This window comes from Lepidothrix coronata, unplaced genomic scaffold (genome assembly GCF_001604755.1).
Source record: "Lepidothrix coronata isolate B3197 unplaced genomic scaffold, Lepidothrix_coronata-1.0 Scaffold64, whole genome shotgun sequence".
Classification (NCBI taxonomy): domain Eukaryota; kingdom Metazoa; phylum Chordata; class Aves; order Passeriformes; family Pipridae; genus Lepidothrix; species Lepidothrix coronata.
This window is the reverse complement of record NW_016690244.1, coordinates 2,788,344-2,811,169: the sequence shown is the minus strand read 5'-3', so window position 1 is coordinate 2,811,169 and position 22,826 is coordinate 2,788,344.

Genomic DNA, 22,826 nt, shown 5'->3' with positions numbered 1-22,826 from the left:
CGAGCGGATCGGGGCCTCCCTTCCTCCCTCCCGAGCGGGAGGTTTGACATTGCCGCCCCACCGGAGCGGGAGGAGTTACAGGGGGAGGGCGGGGCTCCCATGAGAAGGCGAGGGGAAGGGCCAGTCCCCGCCGGTAGCGCCCCTCTAACAGGAACTCCGGAGACGGCCTGTCACGGAGCGACAGGTATTTAGGAGGGGCGGGGCCGGCCCCGAGCAGCCAATCGGAGCGGCGCGGCAGCACGCGCGGGGGGACGTTGTGCCCGTTGCTAGACGTTGGCGGGAGTGACTGACAGCTGTTTACGCCAATCGGAGCGCGACGTGCGAGTCACGTGGGCGCCCTCAGACGCCCCCCCGGCGCCGTGCCAGGGCGCTGCGGTGCTGGTGGGCCGGCGGGGCGGTGCCGTTCCCGTTCCCGTTCCCGTTCCCGGCATGTTCCGCGCCGCCCCAGAGCACGTCGGGAGCTGGAGTCCGTGGGGCGGGGGCGTGGTGAACCCCCGGGCGCGCGGGCGGTAGCTTCGCTTCTCGGGAATGTTTGATTGTCTCGGTGGAGACCGCATTGGCCGCGCCGAGGAACGTGGGAGAGCTTCTCCCTCGGGCAGTTGGGCGGAGTAGCTAGGGGCACGGTCGGGGAGAGTCCTGGGTGCGCCACTTGCCTCTGCTGGGAGCGCTTTGGCAGAGTCAATCAGCGAATCGATTGGGTTGGAAAAGACCTCTGAGATCATCGAGTCCAACCTATGACCCAACACCACGTTGTCAACTAGACCGTGGCACTGAGTGCCGCGTCCAGTCTTTAACAACTGCAGGGGCAGTGACTCCACTGCCTTGGTCAGGCACGGAGACCAGCACATGGAAACCTTGGCTTTTGTGCAGGGGGGCAATTTTTTTTTTTTTTCCATTTACTTCTCTTTTAGGAGTTTTCACATTGAGATGCTATTTGGAAGCCTTGTAGCTTCCTTAAATATTTTGTGAAACCTGTAGTTACAAGAAGAAAGTGGAGAAAACTGAAGGCTACAGAGGTTGCACAGTCAATGCTGTTTGAGTGGTCAGGCTGACCTTTGTTCTACCCTGAGATGGCAGGGGACAGCCTGCTTTTAGAAAAAGTATGATACCAAGCACAGGCAGAATAAAAAAAAGTGCATGGCTGTTGGTGCTGTTTACACCCACAGCTCATTTTGTAGCTTTTATGTAGGGCTGCATTTTTGAAATTAAATAGCTTGGGTTTTGTTGTCTGAGGTCTGGGCATTCCCTTGGGTACACAACTGTGGCTCTTCAGAGGTCCTGAAGACATGCAGTTAAATTTCCCTTGTATGGATTGGGACTACAGTGGACCTTAGTTGGCTAATATATTTCTAGTTAGTCCTTGCTGTTGTCCCTGGTTTTATTTTGTTTGCCAGAGGAAGAAAACAGTATGTTTCTTTGTAAGCAAAGTGGAAACCTTTCTATTAGAGAACTGTAGAATGGTTTGTGTTGGAAGGTACCTTAAAGATGTAATTCCAACCCTCCTGCCATGGACAGGGATCCTTCCACCAGACCAGATTGCTCCAAGCCCCATCCAACCTGACCTTGAATGCTTTCAGGGATGGGGCATCCACAACTTCCCTGAGCAACCTGTTCCAGCCTCACCACCCTCACAGCAAAGAATATCCTCCTAACAGCCAACGTAACCCTACCTTCTGTTTGTTTGAACCCATTACTCCTTGTCCTGTCACTCACACCCATGTAAAAAGTCCGTCTACAGCTTTTCTGTAGGCCTCCTTTAGGTACAGGAAGGTGCTAAAAGGTCTCCCTGGAGCCTTTTCTTCTCCGGGCTGAACAACCCTGACTCTCAGCCTGTCTCCATAGGAGAGGTGCTCCAGCCCTCCAATCATTTTCATGGCCCTCCTCTGGACTCTCTCCAACACATCAATTTCCTTCCTGTGCTGGGGACCCCGGAGCTGGATGCAGCACTCTATTAAAGTTATTGCTTTAGTGGAAAGCTTTAACAATCTGTAGAGAATGCAACTATTTTTCCTCAATCCCTGCATTAGTCAATAGCTGTGACTTGGTCACTGAATTTGAAAGCAGAGCTACTGTATTGTAGGGTGTGTGTATGTGTTTCAATATGAACACTTTGATGCACTTGCTCCTAAAGGACTCCATTTCACATACTCTTTTAGCATAAGGCTTAGGAAATCTTGCAGCAGATTTTGAGATTCAGTTTTGCTGAATCTGGCTCTTAAAAGGCTAAATTTTTATTTGGTGGGTGTTTGTTTGTGTTGGTTGTGATTTGTTTGTTTGTTGTTGCTTTTAATACCATATTCTTTCTTATTCTTTTTTAAGTAGGCCAGTAATATATTTGAGATAGACCAAGTTAGACATTTGCCCCTTTTCTAGTATTGTCAGTGAAGCTTTTTTTAATGAGCTGACCAACTGACATTTCAAGTGAAGGATTTTTTTTTAATTGGCTCATGAACACAGAGCAAACGTGACCAGAAATTTGCAGCTATCAAGTGTTTTCTAAGAGGTACTGGCTGATTTTACAGCAGAGTCAGTCTTGGTCTACTTTTCTGAATTTCCATTCTCCCACTTGGGATCTTGTTTTTGGTAACAGCGTTCAAGCTTAATGATGCAGCACAGGAGCTGCTTTAAATGGCAGTGTGGTACATAGAATACCTTGTGTTTTCTTCACTCCCCAGCCATTTTTCTACATGTTAAGCAGCCAAAAAGGACTGATGATTCATATTAGCTGGGAAAAAAATGTGTATATCAGAGCTTCTTTTTATGTAAAATTTACTACCAATGTTAACTTCCCTTGATTGGAAATCTGATTTATTTAAAAGTTATTGCATGTCGTGGTGTGGATGAGGTTATATGGTGTTTACTTTAAATTTCTGTGCTATAACTTTTACTTGCAACAGGGAGGTTATATCATTCTGACTATATTGTCAGAGTTAGATCAGACAATTTTTTGAGCATAGACAAGCCTAGACAATGTGATTTATTTGAACACTGACTAATGGTAAAGTGTTTCTTTGTCATTGGTAACAAATGATATTGTTGCCTATTCATTTTCAAACCATTCAAAAGTCTGTCCTGTTGAATATCTTAGAGCTTGGGCAATGAAATTTAGTGGCAGCAAAAGCACAGTTCTAATAAAAGCTTTTATTAATGTTTCTGTAAATATATTGTTTGAATTTTTGTATGAAATAAGGTTTAATAGTCTTACTTTAAAATCAATCAAACAAATGCACACAAATGGAAGAAAATGAGAGACTCCTATTGTTAGATGGAAGGATTTGGTGACTTTGATACAATACTGCCATGACAGCAAGGGAAAGTACATTTCTGTAGAGGAGATGCAAAATGTGCCTACTGGAAACTGTGTTCAACCCATACTAATAACTTGACAGGGAAAGATGTTTTCCACCTATTTTACTTTATTTATTGTATTGTATTGTATTGTATTGTTTATTTTATTATTTATTTTCCCCTCCCCCCCATCATATCGTCTTGTGTTCTTTGATTTGTTTCAAGGTAATTCGTTTTGATTTGTTCCACTGTGTGTGGTGGTGCATTCTTTGAACACAAAACCCCACAAAAATGTCCATGTTAGTGACTGTGGAGTTGACTTTGCATAGTGATTACACATAGTGATTATGATCACAGAAAATCAGTTTCCTATTCTGAACATGTAAAATAAGAACCAAATGCCTTAAGGAAAAAAAAAATCTTTCACTTCCAAGCTTCCTTAATAATGGAATTATACAGAGGATAATGCCAAGTGCAGAATTCATGTTATGATTGTGCAAACTAGAACATCTTGAAAGTTGTGGAGCTGCATATAGGAAAATGTCAGATGAAAGCTCCTCATTCCTCAACACAGCTACCACGCGTCACTGATGTTCAGTCTTCTACTGAAATAATGGCAGACAAAATTGGTGCAGAAAAATTTGCTTGTGGACACATCCAGGTAATAAATCACGAATCAGAAGTAGAAAGTCATGGTTGTTGGGAACAATTCATGCTTTTCACCAAAAATCATTAGAATCAATTCATCAGTGTTTATTAACGGGACTAGACACCTTAATTTAGAAAGCCGTTTGAAGAGCAGTTCAGGTTTGAGGTGAATAAACAAGTCTCTTTAAAAAATCTTTCCAACTTTGTGGTCCTGCAACTGAACAAGTTATAAAGCTTGGTGTTAAGGTTTTTTGAGGATGGTTTTAGAAATTAATAATAAAATACTTCCTGAACTGAAGAATATTAGAGTAGCACAGTCTAGCATAACTTGATGTGGTAGAGGATGCTTGATTTCAGCTATCAGTGCTCAGATGATCCTTGTTTAAAAATGTGTGACGGTGTTTAAATGAGAGAAAACATAATACTATTGCCCATAATTATCTTTGGGAATCTGAGGTTTAATACATTTAAAAATTCACTATCTATTGGTCTCCGTATAGACAAAATGACATGAGTTGAAAATAATTTTTAAATTGGTTTAATTCAGCAGCTGCAGCCCTTTGTGGATGTGTTTAAATCACTTAAGCTTGTTGTAAACTGATAAAAGATTGTCTACAAAGAGCTTTGCACCTGAGTAGCTACGGTGAGGTTTATAATTGATTTGAATAGAAATGGCACAACTCGAGTGTTGAGACAAGGCCTTCATCTAGCATTGAATTCAATAACAGTGGAGCATAAACCTCACAGTGTTCTACTGGTAATTTCTCCTCTTTCTTTCCACTAGTTTAAACATATGTTGATGTTGCTTCTCTGCTTCTCCTGTCTTAATTATCCTGCTTAATTTCCTTTCCCATGACCTGCACAGTAGTAAAAATCACTCCAGTTTGCATGCACGGGCCTGGCAGGAATCACAATGCTTTTTGCTCTCCCTGGCCAACCCCTGGCATATTCTTTTGCCACCTTAACCTTTTGCATCAACCTGTCTCTACTTATGAAGAAATGGGGCTTTTCGATTTGGTGGGCTGGTGCCAGGCCTTCTAAGTCTTCATCTCTTGTTAGAAAAGCTGAGGAAGAGGCACACACTGGGCCTTTCTTTAAATAAATAAAAAAAATGCCATACTCAACCTTCTATATGTGTATTTTCTAGCCCACATGCATTAGCACTGTGCAACATTTAAAACCTGTGGACCTCTGAAGTACCTTTCTTGAAGAGTGTTTTGTCATGGGTAGTGTTAGGAAGCACCTTAACCAGAACTCCGTTGTTCTTGGCAAATGCTGCAGTCAAGTGTTTTTGCAAAACTTTCATTTTATTCTTTCTAGTAATAAGGAAAGTGCTGCCTTGGGGATGATCAGCCAAAAAAATTAAGTTTTAAAAAAGGCCATTTTCTTCAGGAACATCGCGAAACGGCACATCTGAAGTGTGATGTTTAACATGTAAATGCCAGGTACCTAGATATTGTAGATACTGGGTCTTATTAAAATGTTTTGTTGGAACAGCAAAGCTGCTAAGGAAACCAGCTAGAGGGTAAAGCCAAACTCTGGGGAGTAGAGAGAGAGAGTTATATCCATTTTAAGTGTATGAAATCTTGTGCTACTTGGTTGCAATTAAGGTAAATTTTATTACTAGATTTACGTGAAAGGAGAGAGCAGAATACAGGAAAGAGGCATTCTGCTGTTAGCTGTAATACCAGCTGCTGTTACAGCATCAGGTGAGATATGTGGAAGCAGCAAAGAACAGAGAGGCAAAGGGGAAAGAAAATTATTTTTTTTTGTTGTTAAAAGCCTGTTGAAATCAGTGGGAGTTTTTTCTTGGTGGGATTTTGATTACCTTTGAGTTGTATTTTCCTTCATTGCCTCCTGCACCAGAACATTCCACCCAGCTTGTAGGGAAGGGGAAGAGGGTTTTGTTTGCGCATTGTCTATTGCCACAGTTCATCAGAGATTAACTCTTCTGATTGTAGTTCAGCTGTTAAGTTTGAGCATCTTCTTTGAATTGGGAAGTTCTTCTACAGTATCAAAGAATACTTCAGTGCATTAACTTATTCAGTGGCAAAAAAATTTGAAGGCTGCGTGGTACAATATTAGCAAAGAATTCCCCATGCCTGAAAATTTCACTCTAAGTATTGTGCAGTATTTTTCCATAATTGGGTTTGTAGTCTAAATGTGCATAGCCTTGAGGAAAGAAAAGTTTACAATGGATTTTTTCTAGTGCTTTTCTCTTGATAACAATTCAGTCTAATTCTCTCCTTGCTGTTTTCTAGACTACTTGTAGGTATTCTTCTGGTCAGCTGCTGCATTAAAAACTGCATCAGAATTTCAAAACAGTTTAAGTGAGTTTGTTGTGGAATAAACTGTGCCAAAATGCATGATACAATACAAAACAGATGCTTATGGGTGCTTTAGGATAGTGTAATTTCAACCCATCCCTGCATATGGAGATGAAGTGAAGACTCCATTGTCAAGAAGAGAATTCAGCAATGACTACTTTATGACTTTGACTTGAATATTTTTGGCTGCTGCAGTGGATCAGATGATTAAAGGCATAAGAAGAGAAAACCTGCTGTATTGCAGTAAAGTTATTAAGAGGCTTTTACCGCCTTCTGTCCACATGTGAATTGAGACACCATGTTCTGTGATATCTAATCTGTAGGTCTTTAGTTCTTATCCCAGGAACTTTTCTTTGTAAATGACTGTAGTACTTGAATCCCAGATTTATTGTTATCCAGTTGAATTTCTGGCATGTGGGTTTGTTTTTTTCTTTATCGTATGTGTTCTGAAACAATGAATCTTAATGTTTAAAATCCTCTCCTGAGAAAACTGATCCCACAGTAATTAATCCTTACTGCTAAATGCTCTATGCTTCCCTCCTTTAAATATTCCTTCCACTTTATAGATCTTAGGACATTATAATCCCAATTGATACACTGTGCCATTTGCTGATACATGCTCCCAGTTAGCTACTGATACGTGCCCCCAGACTTAAAGATCCAGTTAGTATTTCAAATTAGTTTCTTAAAAGATAATTTATAATTGCTAAAGGAAAGCAGCCACATAAATCTGATGGAAAAATAAAGATCCTTTTCTTATTGGACTATAGCCGAAGCGCTGATGCAAAAATAGGACCAGAGGACAGGCTCTTCTGCCAAAGCACCCAGGCCACTGTTCAAGGCAGGGCATATTGGGCAGGTTATTCGACCATTACGTGCCCCATTCTCTTTCCTTCATACGGCAATCAGCCAGAGTAATACACCCTTAACGTTACAAGCTGTGTCATAACTTTTTAAAGCTTCTTTTTTGTTTTCTGGTGTGAATTCTGTCCTCTAGAACTTGTTCTTATTTTTTCCTCTTGTGCTCTCTGTACTTCTGCATTTAAAAGCATGGGGGGGGGGGGTTTGTATGAAATCATCTTTAACACAAAGATACAAAATTGCATTACAAATGCTGATTTAATAACTCTGTTCCCTTGACACATTTCATACAGCCTGCCTGCCCCCTCCCTTCTCCCACCCTGTTTGATATTATGCTTCGTTTTTGCATGGAGCCAGTGTTGCTTGAGATCATCCAAAATTGCCAAGACTTGTGTGGTAACCCTAATCTCAATATTTCTCTTTTCTGAACTAGAACACTTTGGTTTTGCATGAAGGACTATGGTCAGTATTGCTTTGGCTTCTTTGTGCCATGGATTTTGTGCCAAACTATTGACCTTCAAAATTACAGCTGTGAGAGATTGAACAAAGCTTCCAGCTGTTCCCTTTACTGATACCTAAAGTGTGGAGCATTAAGTACAGTATTCAAGATTCATCCTGAGAACCTTTTCAGTCCCATAACCTACTATATCAGACATGCACTGTTAAGAGGGGGTGGAGATGGGAGGGTGGATAGGATGGCACTGGCATCTAAACTGTATGGCAGCTTCCATGCCTACTGTTGTCCTTTGTCATCTAACAAACAGACGATGTCATAAAGAGCTTATCAATATTAATTTGAGAGAGATGTGTTTTGTGAGTATAGTTTCAGTCTTTCAAGGGTACGGTATAAAGTTAGTGTTTCATGGGCTGCAGGAGTATCTGTCATGGGTCACTTCTTCCACTTCTTCCTCCTTGGACCTTGGTGTACCCTCTGTTGTTTCTCATTTCTAACTCTCCCTCCTCCTCTCTCTAGCTGGTGTTTTCTTATCTTTCTTAGATATGTTTCAATTTGGCTGTTGGGCTCAGCCTTGACCTGCAGTGGATCCCTTGCAAAGCCACCTGAAACAATTTGTGACTGGCATAGGGCAGCTCCTGACCTCTTCTCACAGAGGCTGCCCTTGCAGTCTCCCCACTGCCAAAATCTTCCTGCATATACCCAGTACACGTTTCCAAGTCCACATGGGCAAGCTGGATAGGGAATGTGCAGCTATCTGCAAGCTATCTGCATCACGATATCTTTTTGCTGGTTACCAGGAATTTTTTACTTTACTCAAGGTCTTTTTGTTACATGCTGTTCTTATTTATATGTCACACATTGAATATTATGTTTGGAGGCTGTATGTATTTATGGAGTCACACAACTTTTGAGAGGATATTACTTCTTAATATTGAGAATAAATTCAGGAATTTTTAAGATAATGGGCCTTTTTTTTAGAGAAAATACCCCCTTACCTTGACTTACAAGGTTCTTTAATTTGCTGAATTGGTTCTACTTACATCTCCTTCGTATGACTTCCACTTGAAGCAGAGATACACTTCATGGTTTTTATTGCAGGCAGATGGTAAGAGTTGTGTGGGAATCCTAGACAATTTTTATTGAGGTGTTAATTACAGGCATTTGAATTATTAGTATTGAATTATGCTAATCTTTTCTTATTTCTGCAACAATTATCCTTCTTCTGGAGAGAAATGTGACTTTTATTTGTGACTTTCTTGTTTTCTTCATTAACTCATTATGTTAGGTAACAGCAAGGAGAAGACTGTGTTCAAATACTCTTTTAACAGCATTAGAGTAATTCTGCCAGGCTTGGGAAAAATGCAGTGTCATTTCATTGTAGTCCTGCCACCCTACTGTGGCCTATATCTTAGTGTGTCCTGTCCTAACCTGCACTGTCAAGTAAAAGTTGAATGTGGTTTCTTCTAATGTGATAGGAGAAAATTTGTATTAGTATGGTCAGCACTGGTTCTCATAGCTACAAACTAGAAAAGCTGTGAATACTAAGTAAGAAGACTGACCATCTTTTACTTAATTCTCTATTTTAGTTGAGGATGAGATATGCTTCTGAAGAACAGCCAGGTCCTCCAGAGTATTATAAGCCTTGTCTGTCAGCATAATACAATTATGTTTTGGAGTACTATAGAGACTCTTAAAAATTCAGAAAAGCAAGGTCAAACTCTGAGTGCTTTTAGGTGTGCAAACCTGACTCATATAAATTTATGATGGCAAGAAGTTTTCTCTATCTGATACCAGAACAATCTGAAGAATGACAGATCTCCAGTAGGGTGAAAAAACGAAATATCAATATTTTAGTTCCTCTGCCTCCCTATGGTATTATTATCCTTTTACTCGTACACCCAACATTACAGCACGTGGTTTCTTCATAAGCAAGCAGAAGCATTCAGCTCTCTAAGCACTAGTGCAAGGTAGGTCCCTAGGAAATGTATATGGTAGAGGATAAGAGATATACTCATAATTTGTTCCACCTATCCACGCTTGAGAAATGAGTACGTCTCAATGCGGATTTTTAATTTGGTAATTAGACATTCTTGTGCTTGATCTTTAGTTCATTTTGGAGGTAGTATCATAATTCCTAATCATCACTTTTTATTAACTCTTGGGAAGCCACCCTTTTGTGTATTGGGAGATTAACTGTAATCAGATTTCATCTCACTAAAGCACTGCTATGTAAACCACTTCACCTCTTGTTTAATTGAGAAACTGAACATGGAGAGGCTTTATGTTAACAAGGAAAGAATGAATATTTAAATTGACCAGAATGGTATGATGGCTCTTCTGAGCCTCTTAGGACATAGTTATTGGCATTGCCTTCTTTCCTATGCTTATGTAGTCCTTATTTTCGGCCATCTTCAAGGATTGGAAAATGCTCTGGAGTTATAAATAATACACTCGTAGCAGAGTTGAGATGGTAAGTGTTCAAAACAAGCTCATCAGTGTATGTATGTCATGAGCAAACAAACGCCGTGTGTTTCTACCTGCATATCTAGTCAATTCTAAATTTTTGGAAAAATACCGTTTCTGAGGCCTAACTTACATGTAGCAGAGCCTTTTCCCACTGGAGGAATATAGTCACAGAGGTAACAATGCTGTTTACAGTTTTCAAAGTATGTCAGTGGACCATCATCATGGCTGCCTACAAAAGTTTGTAGAAGGAAGCCCAATACCAATACCCTTAGATTGACTGGAGAAACACATCTTCACTGGAAAACAAAAACTGAAAAGAACTGAAAACAGCTATTCTGTTGCAATGTTTATGCTCTTGGTCTAGTGCAAGGTATCCTACTGTGAGCAAGGAGCTGGTCCAGTCATGTCTGCTGATGAATAGAATTTACACACAGAGTAGAAGAACTATAAGAATGTGATAATGTATTCTACTTTTTAGACTCCGTTTTAGACGTCTGTCCCTAAACCTAATAAAATCTGGGGCTCTGAAGAAGACTACTGCAGATTTACAAATGTACAAAATTTGATGGGAGATGAATTTCTATTCTTAAACCATTAATACTAAATAGACCTGAATTTCCTGCACTTCAGCTGTGTTGCAAGAGTACTGATTGTACAGAAAGGAGGAAAACTATGATGGTAGTTTTGGAAGGCTTTACTTCAGTTGTAGAGAAATGTAAGAAATATTTTTAATCCAAAACTTTTATCCTGTGCCTGTGGTGGAAGGAAAAGAAAAATGCTTGTGCCTTAAGGCGCACATACAAAAACCTAATTAACAGGAACATTCCTGATGCTTAGTTACCTGGTTAATCTAAGAACTTGCCTACAGTAATAGAGTTAAGCATTTCTTGCTGTGAGTTTTCAAATTCTTTTGAAGATAAGAGTTGCTTGGATTCTGACCAGGCTGAATCCATGACAGAAGAACTGGGACTATAAGAGGAGAAAAATCAGTAGATTTCTATCTAGGTGTGGTAAAGTGCTGCCAGAGCACACTTATGGTGGTATATGTGTTGGAACTGTGTCTGTTATGTCATGTCATATCCTTCCTAGAAGCCAGGAAGATGCTGCTGCTACTGACTATTGGTCAGGATCAGAGTGATAACCTCTTGCAGAAGCACTTTGGTTTAGTTGGATCAAGAAAGCATCTTTCTTGACAATTTTCTAGGTGGTTGTGTTTTAGTTGATTTTTTGGGTGATTTTTGTTTGTTTGTTTGTTTGTTTGTTTTCCCCCTAGGATAGTTAACAGATGAACTGTGAAAAAAAATTGCTGTGCTTACTCTAGAGATTGGGATGTCTTGGACAATTGTATTTTGGTTATCTATCTGAATATAACAAAAGAGACAGATGTGAGGATTCTCTCTAGCAATGGATGACGTGAGGATAATTGCAGATTCTGGATGATGGGAGAAAAGTTGCTTGCAATTCGAGAATATTTTTTTAGGATCTATTTTTATAAAATCTATTTTGGCATGTTTTATTTGAAGACTGTAATTTTAAAGTCATTAAACTGTGTATTTCTTAAGTTGAGCACTTAAGCTAGTATTTCTCTTTAAGCACATGAATAACTCCATTAAAGTGCATAGAGCTAATCTTATGCTGAAGTGTTTTGCTCAATCAAGTCCCTAGAGTATTTAATGCATGCAAAGAGAAATATATCTAAATATATAAGCATTGTTCCCAGGTTTGGTAGAAATATTTTTACTTTCTATATGTACTTCTTATTTTAAGTTTCCCTTGAATGCAATTTGAATATAATTTTACTGTTCAGCAACCCAGATGCAAGAAACATGCCATTAATATCTTACCCTTCCCTCCCTCCTTCCCTCCCTCTCCTAAAGTTGCATTTGGCAAGTATGTCATGCTATATATCAATGTTACTATTTTATAAGGAATTTATAAAATTCTGGACAATAATAAGATACTTTTGAGCGCTGTTCCATACTGTTCAAAAGCACAGAGACAGTGCAGGACCACCTGCTCTTCTACTCCAATCCAGTATAACATTGATCTTTGTGCTCCAAAAACTATTATCACTCTAAAAAGAGGATTAAACCACTGTTGTCAGTAAGAGTTATTCGTAATTTGTTTAGGATGAACCAGCCCACAGGATTGGATCTCAGATTTTTATTTTTGGTGACTGGGGTGCATATGTTCTCAAGCGGGTGCATGGGATGCATCCTGAGGTAGACGAGTATGTGAGGAACCCAAGGTTGCTCAAGGCTGACCGAACTGAAACAAAGAGTAGCTGATAGGCGTAGCCAGTGCACAGCCCAGTTATACTCTTTCTGTCCTACAGGAAACTGTGTGGTTCCAGTACACAATCCTTCCATTCCCTGTGGAGGGGAGGAAGCAATAGCTGGGTCTGAGGATCACAGATCTCTGCTGTAAAAGTTGAGTAACTGCGGTCATGCAGAGCAGTGCCTCCTAACATTTCCATGGAAAGATTTGCAGTTGGGTCCCCAGGAGTCATTCGGGCTGCACTCCCTTTTGGGACAGGGTTCAATAACTGAGGCTCCCTGTTCAGTCTCTTCTTCCTTTGGGTTGTAGGTGGCCAGAATTGCATGGCAGAGCAGCTCCCTTATAAGTGGCTGTAGGTGGAGCTCAAGGTGAACAATGTTAATTTTAGGCATTTTGGTAAATATCCCAAGTGAGGCTGAAAAGACTGGCCACCGTGTCATTTCAGGAATTCTCACTGATGTGATCAATCATTTATCGCTGTAGCTTGACTAGTATATTTACAGCTCAAATTGGGCTTAAACACCTTGATGTGTACCCTTTGTTGACATGTGTGTCTTTGCTGTATCAGTTTGCCCTGGGCATACACAGAAAGTTGTGTTGGACCATGATAAAATGTAAATGTGTCAGAAGGAGTCCTGTTTTAGAAAACTAAGTATGATACAGTACTTGTGAAATGCTGCTTAATTCTAAATAATTGATTTTATTTTGTTGCAATTTTAGAACTGTTAGTGGACTTGTCAGACTTCTCAACCCTAGTATCTCCTAGAATAATGAAGGACAGTTTTTTCAAAAGATGCTGTTTTTATTAGTTAACAAAAAAAAAAGGAAAAAAATGTACTGTATGAATGATGGAATCTAGAGATAGGAAAGACCTATTACTTTATGTAGCCCATTGCCTTGTGTCTGGAAAATGATTATCTACCATAAAATTTTCTAGTGCTTTGGGCAATTTAGTTTTAAATATCTCTGCAAATAACAGGATTTTCACTGCTTCCCTAGGTAAGTTATTGAACACCTTTTTTTTTCCCCAAACCATTTCATTATATTTTACTTTATATTTAGCATACATATATAGATAGGTAGATGGATATAGGTATCTTTCAAAAGACAGCAATTTGTCATCTGATATTTTCTGGGCTAGGTAGAGAAAAAAAATCAAGTATTTTCCACTCCAATGCTATATATACCCAAATGCCTTAGCAAATGTTGAGGGTTTGCAAATACATTTCCATATATATTTTGTTGCATTAAGGGTTCCCCAAAGAGTGAGAGAGGATATACTATTGAAAAAAATACTTTCAAATACATCCTGACTTCAAAAAAAAGCATCCCCTATTACCATGCTTACTTATCACAACCATTTAGTGTACTGCTAATTGCAATGACAGGTAAGCAAAATGAGATTTGTAAATTATATCTCTTTATTTTAAATTCACTACCTGTCACTACATCTCTTTGCTACTGCCCCTAATAATTCTTCCTGCCAGGCACTGCGAATCCTCATAGGCATTCCTTCTGAACTAACAGTGTTATTGTTGAAACAAATTGCACAGGTCTTGTTCTTTTAATCTCTCTAAAAGATTAAAGATCAAGAAAAACATTACAGAGACACAAAAAGCTAGTGTTTACTTTCATTTTGCTTTACCCTTTAATGAAACTGTAACTGTTCCTGCTAGAATTGTTTTTGTAGCGCGTCTGTTTGTCCATAAATATAATGATTTTTCACCTCTTTGGGACAACTTATGTGATAACAATGTCTTACAGTGTGAGAGTGTACAATGAGGGGATGATTAATAGGAATTTTAGAACAGAAAACAGGTCAGTTCAAGAAAATAAGCCTTAAAAATATAGCTTGCTAAAGCAGCTCATACCAAACTAAATATAACATTTTTTCTAATTTAACAATTTTTAAGTAATTTAAATAATCTTTTAAATTAACAGTTTTTAAATAATATTTTTATTCCTTTCATGAATAAGTAGAATCCAAATAGACAAAGGTCTTCCAATATTTCTAATCTTGGTAATAGAGTCATTCATGGTTACAATTTGGCAAGCTTAAGATCCTTAATGAATTTTATCTTAATGAAATAACATGATTACCTACATATCTGTAGATCAGTTCATGACCAAAAAAGGGATTTGAAACGCTATTGCCTTCATCCCTTAATTGCACACAGCAAGTTTCTGATGTTTTCCCTCCAAAGTAAGGTCTTAAGAAGCAGGACTGTTGCCCTCCCTTCCAAAAAAATATTGTTGGGACTTATACCCATGCCAAAATGTTTGAAGTCTTAATGACTTTTAAAATAAGTTGTGTCTGACTTTTGTATGCCTTCTTTTCTAAGGGTTTTAGCTTTAAACATAGGATGCCTGTGGAGATACTTTGCTAAAAATAAAAACAAGAAATGAGGTAAAAATGAATCCATGAGAAAGTAGTGCTCCCATCTAAGGAGGCTTTTGCTACTTTCAGTTGTTGAAGTTGCTGAGCAAAGTAAGCAAATGAGCAAGCTTGTTGCCCAGGATCTTAAAAATAGGAATCTTCAGAATTTGTGCGTTCCTATGAGGAACCTCTTGGACTAGGATCAGTTTCTTGCGAGAAATTTTCCCACCAAAGCTTCAGATAACTAAAGAAACATCAGGTATTTCATTGATTAGGAATATACTGGATAACCAGCACTGGTAAGAACCAAAACCGCTCTCCGTAAATGTGATTAGATTCTAAAAAAAATTACTAAATTTTCAATAATCAGGCTTTATGTCTGAAGCAATTTCCAGAAAGTAAAATCTTATTTCCTTTAAAAATTTGTCTCTTTCCTGCTCTTTTCCTGAGCATTATTTAATTTTTAAAGCTGATGAATATCTGCAGTCATCTCTCATATCACACATCTACACTGCAGTCTAGCACTGCAGCTATAGCTCCTCAGGATACACCTGAGTTGTCTTTAAAACTGCCAACTTGGGTGCCTAGCACAGTGTAGCTAGACAAGGGCCTTGAGTTCCATTTAGGCTGTTTGATACATTTAGGCTCATCCTGCCTTGGGATGGACTTTTGTCAGTAACCAAAAAAAGGTCAGTTAAGTGAACTTGCATATGTAGGCTCAAGATACCCTGCCTAGTGGCAGACCAACATATTCGTTATTCTACTCAAAGTTGCACAGGGTAAAGAAAGGTCAGTGTGTCCAGACCCCTGCAGAGGGAATAAAGGGATTTGCAACATCTAAGTGGTCTGCAGTGGCTTCAAACTGTAAAAAATACAGTACAGGATTTAATTATTGCCTTGAGAGTTTATAATATTTGATTTCTCTCCCCAACAGATGCATAAATGACCAAATTCTGACAAGAGCAATAGATTTGAACAAACCAACCTTAACAGAGAATCTTCCAATCCAGAGTATTCAACCCAATCCCCAAGTCATTTAGCATAAAAGCAATGAAACAAACCATTGCCAAATTCCCGTATCACTCCAACCCTCCTTAGATTACTTATCTGAGATTTATTTTTACAAGTTTCCATTTTTATAGTATATTTTTATTACCAGTGATAGAAAAAAATATCTTTTACAGCAGGATGTAACAATATTATAGTGTGTTGCCCTTTGTTCAGTACTATATTTTATTGTTTTTTCTTAGTAGTAGTAATTATAATAATACTTAACACTTATAGTACCCCATGTATTAAAAAGAGCTTTGCTGCCACCAACTCAGTATCTTCTGCAGACTAGCTAGATATTGTATCTCCATTTTAGAAATAACCTGAGATGGAAGATCTTTAACAGCTACCATTTGAAAAGTATCCATAATTGTTGCACTTTGAATTCTTTTTTTTTTTTTTATAACTCTAATTTCCAAAGGTTCCTGGCACACCTGTCTCTTCTGTTACCTTCAACAGGGGAATCAATAATTCCTCTGAGAATAGGAACCGAGGAGGATAACTAACAGGGTGTCTGCGTTTGACTGAAATGGCATTTCCTCATGTGCATTCTTTCCTTCAGTCTCCAGCTGTTTCACACCATACCCAGCATATGCTCCTCCCATCTTGTGGTCACCGTCCCACTGCTGCAGACTTCAGCAGGCAAACCTCAGCCTCTAGAGAGTCTCTAGTCACTCTGCTTTTCCTTCTCACTTTCCATCAATCAATCATCTCGATATTACTGCACATTATCTTCTGATTTACCCATGCATTCTGTCTAGTTGTAGTCCCTTCCTACCACAGTCCTTCTGTTCTTACATTCCTATCCTTGCTTGCAAATGGCTGAAGAACCTTAGTGGTATAATTGCAATGAATTTATCAGTCCAAAAGAATGTTAAAATTTAGAGCAGTGTTCCAACATATGTTACACCCCACACTTTCTACCACCATCTTTTGTATGCAGGAGTTCACATTTGGTTTTGCTTTCCTTCCCTCCTACACTTACAGTTCCTACACACACACACACACATCTGTTTTCCTTTCTCCAATCAACAGTAAGATTAATCTGCTTAAATAAAACCACTATTATATTTGTGGATCTGTAGATGCAACATTCAAAATGAAAATATCATCAATTTTATCTGTTTATGTTAAATTTTGTAAAAGAACGTACCATGAGAGTATTTCTAGTCTAGGAAAAGAGCAGAAGACAGCACGAAAGACTGTCGCGTGGGACTCTGTGGTCCCTGTACTTGTATTATTTTACACTGTAAGGCTGATGACTTTAGTGTGTGATATTTAATATGCATTAAAAGATTCTTGTATTTTTGGAATTTTTTCACATGCTGCTTATATATCAATGTATTATGTAGGATAACATATGAGGGTTTTTATCACTGAGGTTTTATCAAATCTGCGTAGAAAATAAAATTGGATAATCCTCTTTTTCACTTGGGGGGATTTCTTTTTTTAAAATAGTTTCTCTCTTCCAATGTTGGTTTAAGAAGAAAAAAATCTGATCTGAAATGGGCTTTTGAACAAAGATGTAATTTAAATATAGATAGAAAAGTGCAACATTTTTTTCTTTTACTGCATTTTGTGCATTCCAGCACAGTCTGCTAGTGCATGTTGATAATTATATCAGAGAAATCCAAATAAATTTCTATGTCTCTCCCCCAAAATATTTTGCATCTTGAGAATGTAGTCTTCCAGTACCAATTTTATGGATAAAGTTGTAAAACTTTTTTTTTTATTAAAAGCTTTTAATGTTGACTTTCATAGAGGAAAATTTTTCTCTTTTAAATTTTGTAGTGTGATTTGTAGTCAAAAAAGGTACTTGGAAAGGACTCAAGTTTAACTGCACAGGCTGTTTTTAGAGAGGATGGAAACTGAAAGGAAATTGTTTTAAAATTTTACAGAGAAAAAACTTTGTTTTTGATAAACCATATAAAAATATATTGTCTGGAGACTCAAAACTTAGGTCTAGACTTACTCTTGACTAGCATGAGAAAGCATTGCAGTTATTAATAAGTAGATAGGTCTTTCCCTATAAGATTGTGTTCAATGCACTGGAGATACTAGAAATGCTTGAACATCAATTAAAAAAAAAAAAAGTTTGTTAAATCTTGCAAGACCAAACAGCTCTTTTTGCACATTTAGCAGAACCGTACCCTTGGGAAGCAAGGGAAAAGGAAAAGGCAGAGAGGCTTCCCTATTTTCAGATCTCATACTTGGGTCTGTAAACCTGCAAGAGCTGAGATCTCTGAGCACATCTAATAGTTTGATACTACCAAAAGCAGGATTTCAGGTTCTGTTATCCCTTGCTTCCTCTTCCACCCTCCCTTACTTCTGCCCCATGGTCCAACCTCTTTTTTACAGCTACTGTTACTTGTTCAACCACTCGAGGGGATTCAGCTCATTAAGTAAGCAAAAAGCAGGGTGTTTTTTCCTGAACCAGGCAGGCTTTTGCAATTTTACTTGTTATATTTGTCATGGAAAAGTGTGTACAAACATATAAAAACAGACAATCCCAGTCCTGAAAAAATACGGTATTTCAGAAATTGGAAGAATTGTGTGCTTAAGCCATTACTAGTTTAAAACACCAAAATGAAACAATTAATTTATCTTTTCCAGTGGAAAATCAAATCAGGATATTTTTATGGACAATAGCATACCAGAACCACCGAATGATGCTCTCTGAATTTCTGCAGTCCCTGTCACCCCAGAGTAATTGAGAAGCAGTGTTGCTTTTCTTATTTAAAGGTCTGCATGGATGCTAGGATTTCACAAATGCTGACGAAGTCAAGGTTAAATTGGCTTCCCCTTCACTTTTAAAACTGGCAAACTTTCCTCCCCTTCATGTCTCTGGTTTTAGCCCCTTGTGTTTTCCAGAAAGTTCAGAGACAGATTGCATTCTCTGCCTTGTTTGTAAATACAACCCTTTCCCCACTTTCGTTGGTTTGTTCAGTGCTCTGTAATAGGCATATTATGTTTCCTTTCTATTGAAAATGATGATGTAGTGGGTAAAACACCAAGAATTATTAATCAAAATGCTGAAGTCTTCAATCCATAACAGAAAAAATTAAAGGTTCTAAACTCAAACTAGAAAAAATTAGAAGTGCTAAACTAAGCTTTTTAGGTTTTCTTCTCCTTTAACAGCTGTGTTAGCATGAATATTTTTTCAGACCATACTTGATGACAATAATGAAATGTCTTTGGGTTTTGGTGCAAAGTATCTTTTTCTTTCATTAAGTGAGGAGAAAGCACCATATCAATCTTGATTTTTAAAACATGGTTGTTACTGAATCAACCTGTAGTGCTTTATTCCTGCAGCTCTCCTAAGACTTCAGTAAAATGTGTTCTGAAAATAGTTAGCCTTCCAAAAGGCTAAAATTAGACATAACATCCTTGTAAGTGCATGTGTTCAAGAGTAGGATATTTTAAGACCTGCATTTTAATATAAACATGTGTTTGCTATTAGTTACAAAGGTCAGACCTTCACAGACTGTCCTGTGCACAAGGAAAATATGTGTTTGCTTTTTTGAGGCATAATATGGGTGCTTTTACCTTTAACTACAGACAGTGGTGAAGACAAAAGAAATCAAACCAATGGTTCAGCATATTTTAGCTTGGTTCCAGCAATTTTTATCTCTCTAAGTATAGAGATAATCTCTGAACAGCAATAACTATAACCCATCTACAGTGTTAAGATGCTCATTACTGCACATGTCATGAAAGGGACTCAAAAAACTATATCTTTGTAAGGAAAAACTATTTATGATGCCTGGTATTAAAATTTAAATGCATATTCTTATACTACCCCTCTTGAGGAAAGGGAAACCTTCTATGAGGGAATGAAGTCTTATGCACACTCCGAATATGAGTATCTGTAATAGCAATAGTTTTATAGACAGAAAAATCACAGAAAGAGCTCTAGATGCAAAATAGAAGGATGACAATGATAAATTAGCTGAATTTACAACAAAGGAATTGTTGCACAATTTGCCTCAAATATCAGTAATATTATAGACCTACATAGTTCCTTCCCCTCTGGAAATGGGATATTGAACAAAAAGCAGAAAGGTCAGTAATGCCATTTGTCCCATTGGCTTTCTAATACCGTACAAGAAATAGATTGGTTAGGAGTTGTCAACCATGGATTACATAGATTACAGAAATAGAAAAAAAAAAGAACAGAGTTTTGAAGGGGTTTTTTTGTTCTTTTTGCCTCCAGCAATTGAACTTGGAACAAAAAGAAAAAAAAAAAGGCAAAAAAAAAGGCAAAAAAAAGCTACTCTCTTGGCACATCAGTAGTTTACAGCTCTTTAATTATAAATCTTAACTTTGGCCTAAATGCCTTCCAATATGTTTAGAGTTTCCTAAAATCTAAAATCTGGGTGCAGGACTGGCTAAAGAACAATTGCAGAGCAAGCAGTTTTCAGTGTGAGAAGTATAGAAGGAGTATCACTTGGGTGTTGTCAGAAGAAGACTTATTTGAGAGCCTGTTACTAAATCTTGTCCTTCAACACGCAGATCCAGAGTCATTGTGATTACTGTTGCCTTTAAAGAGGAACAAGCTGTGTTACAACTGTTTTTAGAAATGTTTTGTTGCCATTAATTTAACAGTCACTTTCCTTTTTATGGGTTTTCCTCATTTCAGAACTTGAGACTTATCTACACGGAGCAATTCATGAAAATTAATGTGAGTCAACTAAAGATGTGACTTAGAAATAGATCAGTTAAACATCATTGAAACCCCTAAGGACCTTCTTATCCAGAATTCAAGTGGTCCTAATTTAATTTAATTTACTTCATCAGTGAAGTTAGATCATTCAAATGAAGTTCTAAAGGAGAACTTCCACATTAGGGTTTAATGAAATTTTACAGCTTCTCTTTAAAGTAACATTTTTAGTTAATTCACTTTCTGGATTGTCCCCGTATAAATAAATCCCTAATCCCACAAGTGTTTTTAGTTCTGGCTAATCCTTGACACTACTTAATAGGGGACTGCATAATCCAGATAGTGTCTGTACCAATTGCTGTGTTGGAAAGCATCCAATTTCCAGTCTCTGCTGCATCTGGTAAGAGTCAGTCTCTGACTATTCAGCTTTACCAGCAAACTACAGGACAGTTGCAAGGCAGGCTGAACCTAAGGCAAGATGTTTTTGTTCCCTAAATCAATTAGCTGATACTAATACAATGAGACTTCCATCTATTATCCAAGTTAAAAAGCTTTTAAGCTGATCTGCAGGGTATATCTTTAGCATCTTCATCCAGACTTTCCCTGAGGGGTGAACCATTTTCCGTTAAATGTCATGTGTGAGAGGATGCAATGTTCAATGCAGTGAGCATTGTAATTGTCATTACAATGCTGTAATGACAAGGGGCAATTGTTGGACAGAGCTTGAGAAGTCTGTGTAGGTTTAAATTCCGTACCGGATTTCAGAGGTGTCAGTCAGGAAAGGCTGCCTAGAGGATATATAGAATCAGTATATTTTCAGCAGGCAGCTCAGTACCTCAGGCACTTAGGTAATTTTGGGGGGTTTGCATAGACTATGCCGTTATATATTTCTCCAAAAAGACTTAATGCTGATAGGAAATCATCCATTTGAACTGTGTTATTAAACCAAACCTGAACCATTATGCTTCTGTTTTGTTTGCTTGTAAGTGGAGCTTTGAAGTAAAGACACAATGATGAAGTACAAATGTGATGACACTGTGGAAGTAGAGTAGCCTTTATGGTATGTAGAGATGTGATTTTCAGCCCAGGCTTGTGACAAAACCATATGATTGATCCTACTGTACATGTGAGCTGGTTTGGGCAGGAGTAGAGTTCATTTTCCTCACAGTAGCTAATATGGGGCTCTTTTGGATTTCTGATGAAAAGAGAGTTGATAATATAGAGATGTTTTTGTTATTGCTGAGCAGGACTTGTGCAAAGTCAAGGCCATTTCTGCTTCTTGTACTGTCCTGTCAGCAAGGAAGCTGGAGGTGCACAAGGAGTTGGGAGGGAACACAGCTCGGACAGCTGCTCCGCACCATATGGCATCACACTCAGCATGTAAAGCTGAGGGAAGAAGAAGAAAGGTGGAGATATTTGGGGTGGTGGAACTTGTCTTTCCAAGTAAATGTTAGATGTGATGGAGCCCTGCTTTTCTGGGAATGGTGGAACACGTATCTCTCTATGGAAAGCAGTGATTGAATTCCCTGTTTTGCTTTCCTTACATATATGGCTTTTGCTTTATCTTATTAATGTGTCTTTATCTCAACCCATGAGTTTTCTCACTTTTGCTCCTCTGATTTTCTCCCCCATCCCACAAGGGGGGAATGAACAAGCAGGTAAGTTGCCGACTGAGGTCACAGCACAACAGAATAAGTCCTTGGTCATTTGGGTTGAGTAGTTGAACATAATGAAATGGGTGGACAGATGCATCATTCATTTGTATGAAATTGGGCACAGAAACCATCCTCTTAACTATTCTGGCCTTTGGAGCTGCCAAATTCAGAACAGACTTTTGAGCTGAATTGCTTTTGGATTCTATCAACTATATTGATCAGTTCTCCACTAGCTACAGTGTGAGTGAGAATATCTAGCTCACATGTATAACCGGATGTTTAGACATCTTAATCTAGAGGTAAGTCCTATCCTTTTAACTTTTTACGAACATGTTGATGCAGTAAACCTCACATTAGAACTCTTAGTCTTGGATGGAAACCACCCTGGCCACAGGATAAAACCCCACTCACATGTCTAGGTTAGACTCCTCTGAAATTTTTTGGTGGACTAGGTTTGCTCCTGCTGACATTATGGCAGTTGGGCATGGATAATCTGTATCACCCAAGTTTTAGGAGTGACTGAAATAGGACTGCAGACGTTTCTTTTTGTGGGAAAAAAACCCGAACCAAAACAGAAAAACAACCAAAACCCCCCACCCCAATAATCTTTTGAAAGTCTTCTGCTGATTACACTTGTATTTTACATCTTTGTCAAAAGTAGGCAATTTCAGTGGTTGGTTACCTACTAGTTCTGAGTTTACAATAGTGCAATAGTATCACCATTCCTTCCTTCAACACCAAGTTTTCCAAAAAGGTTTCT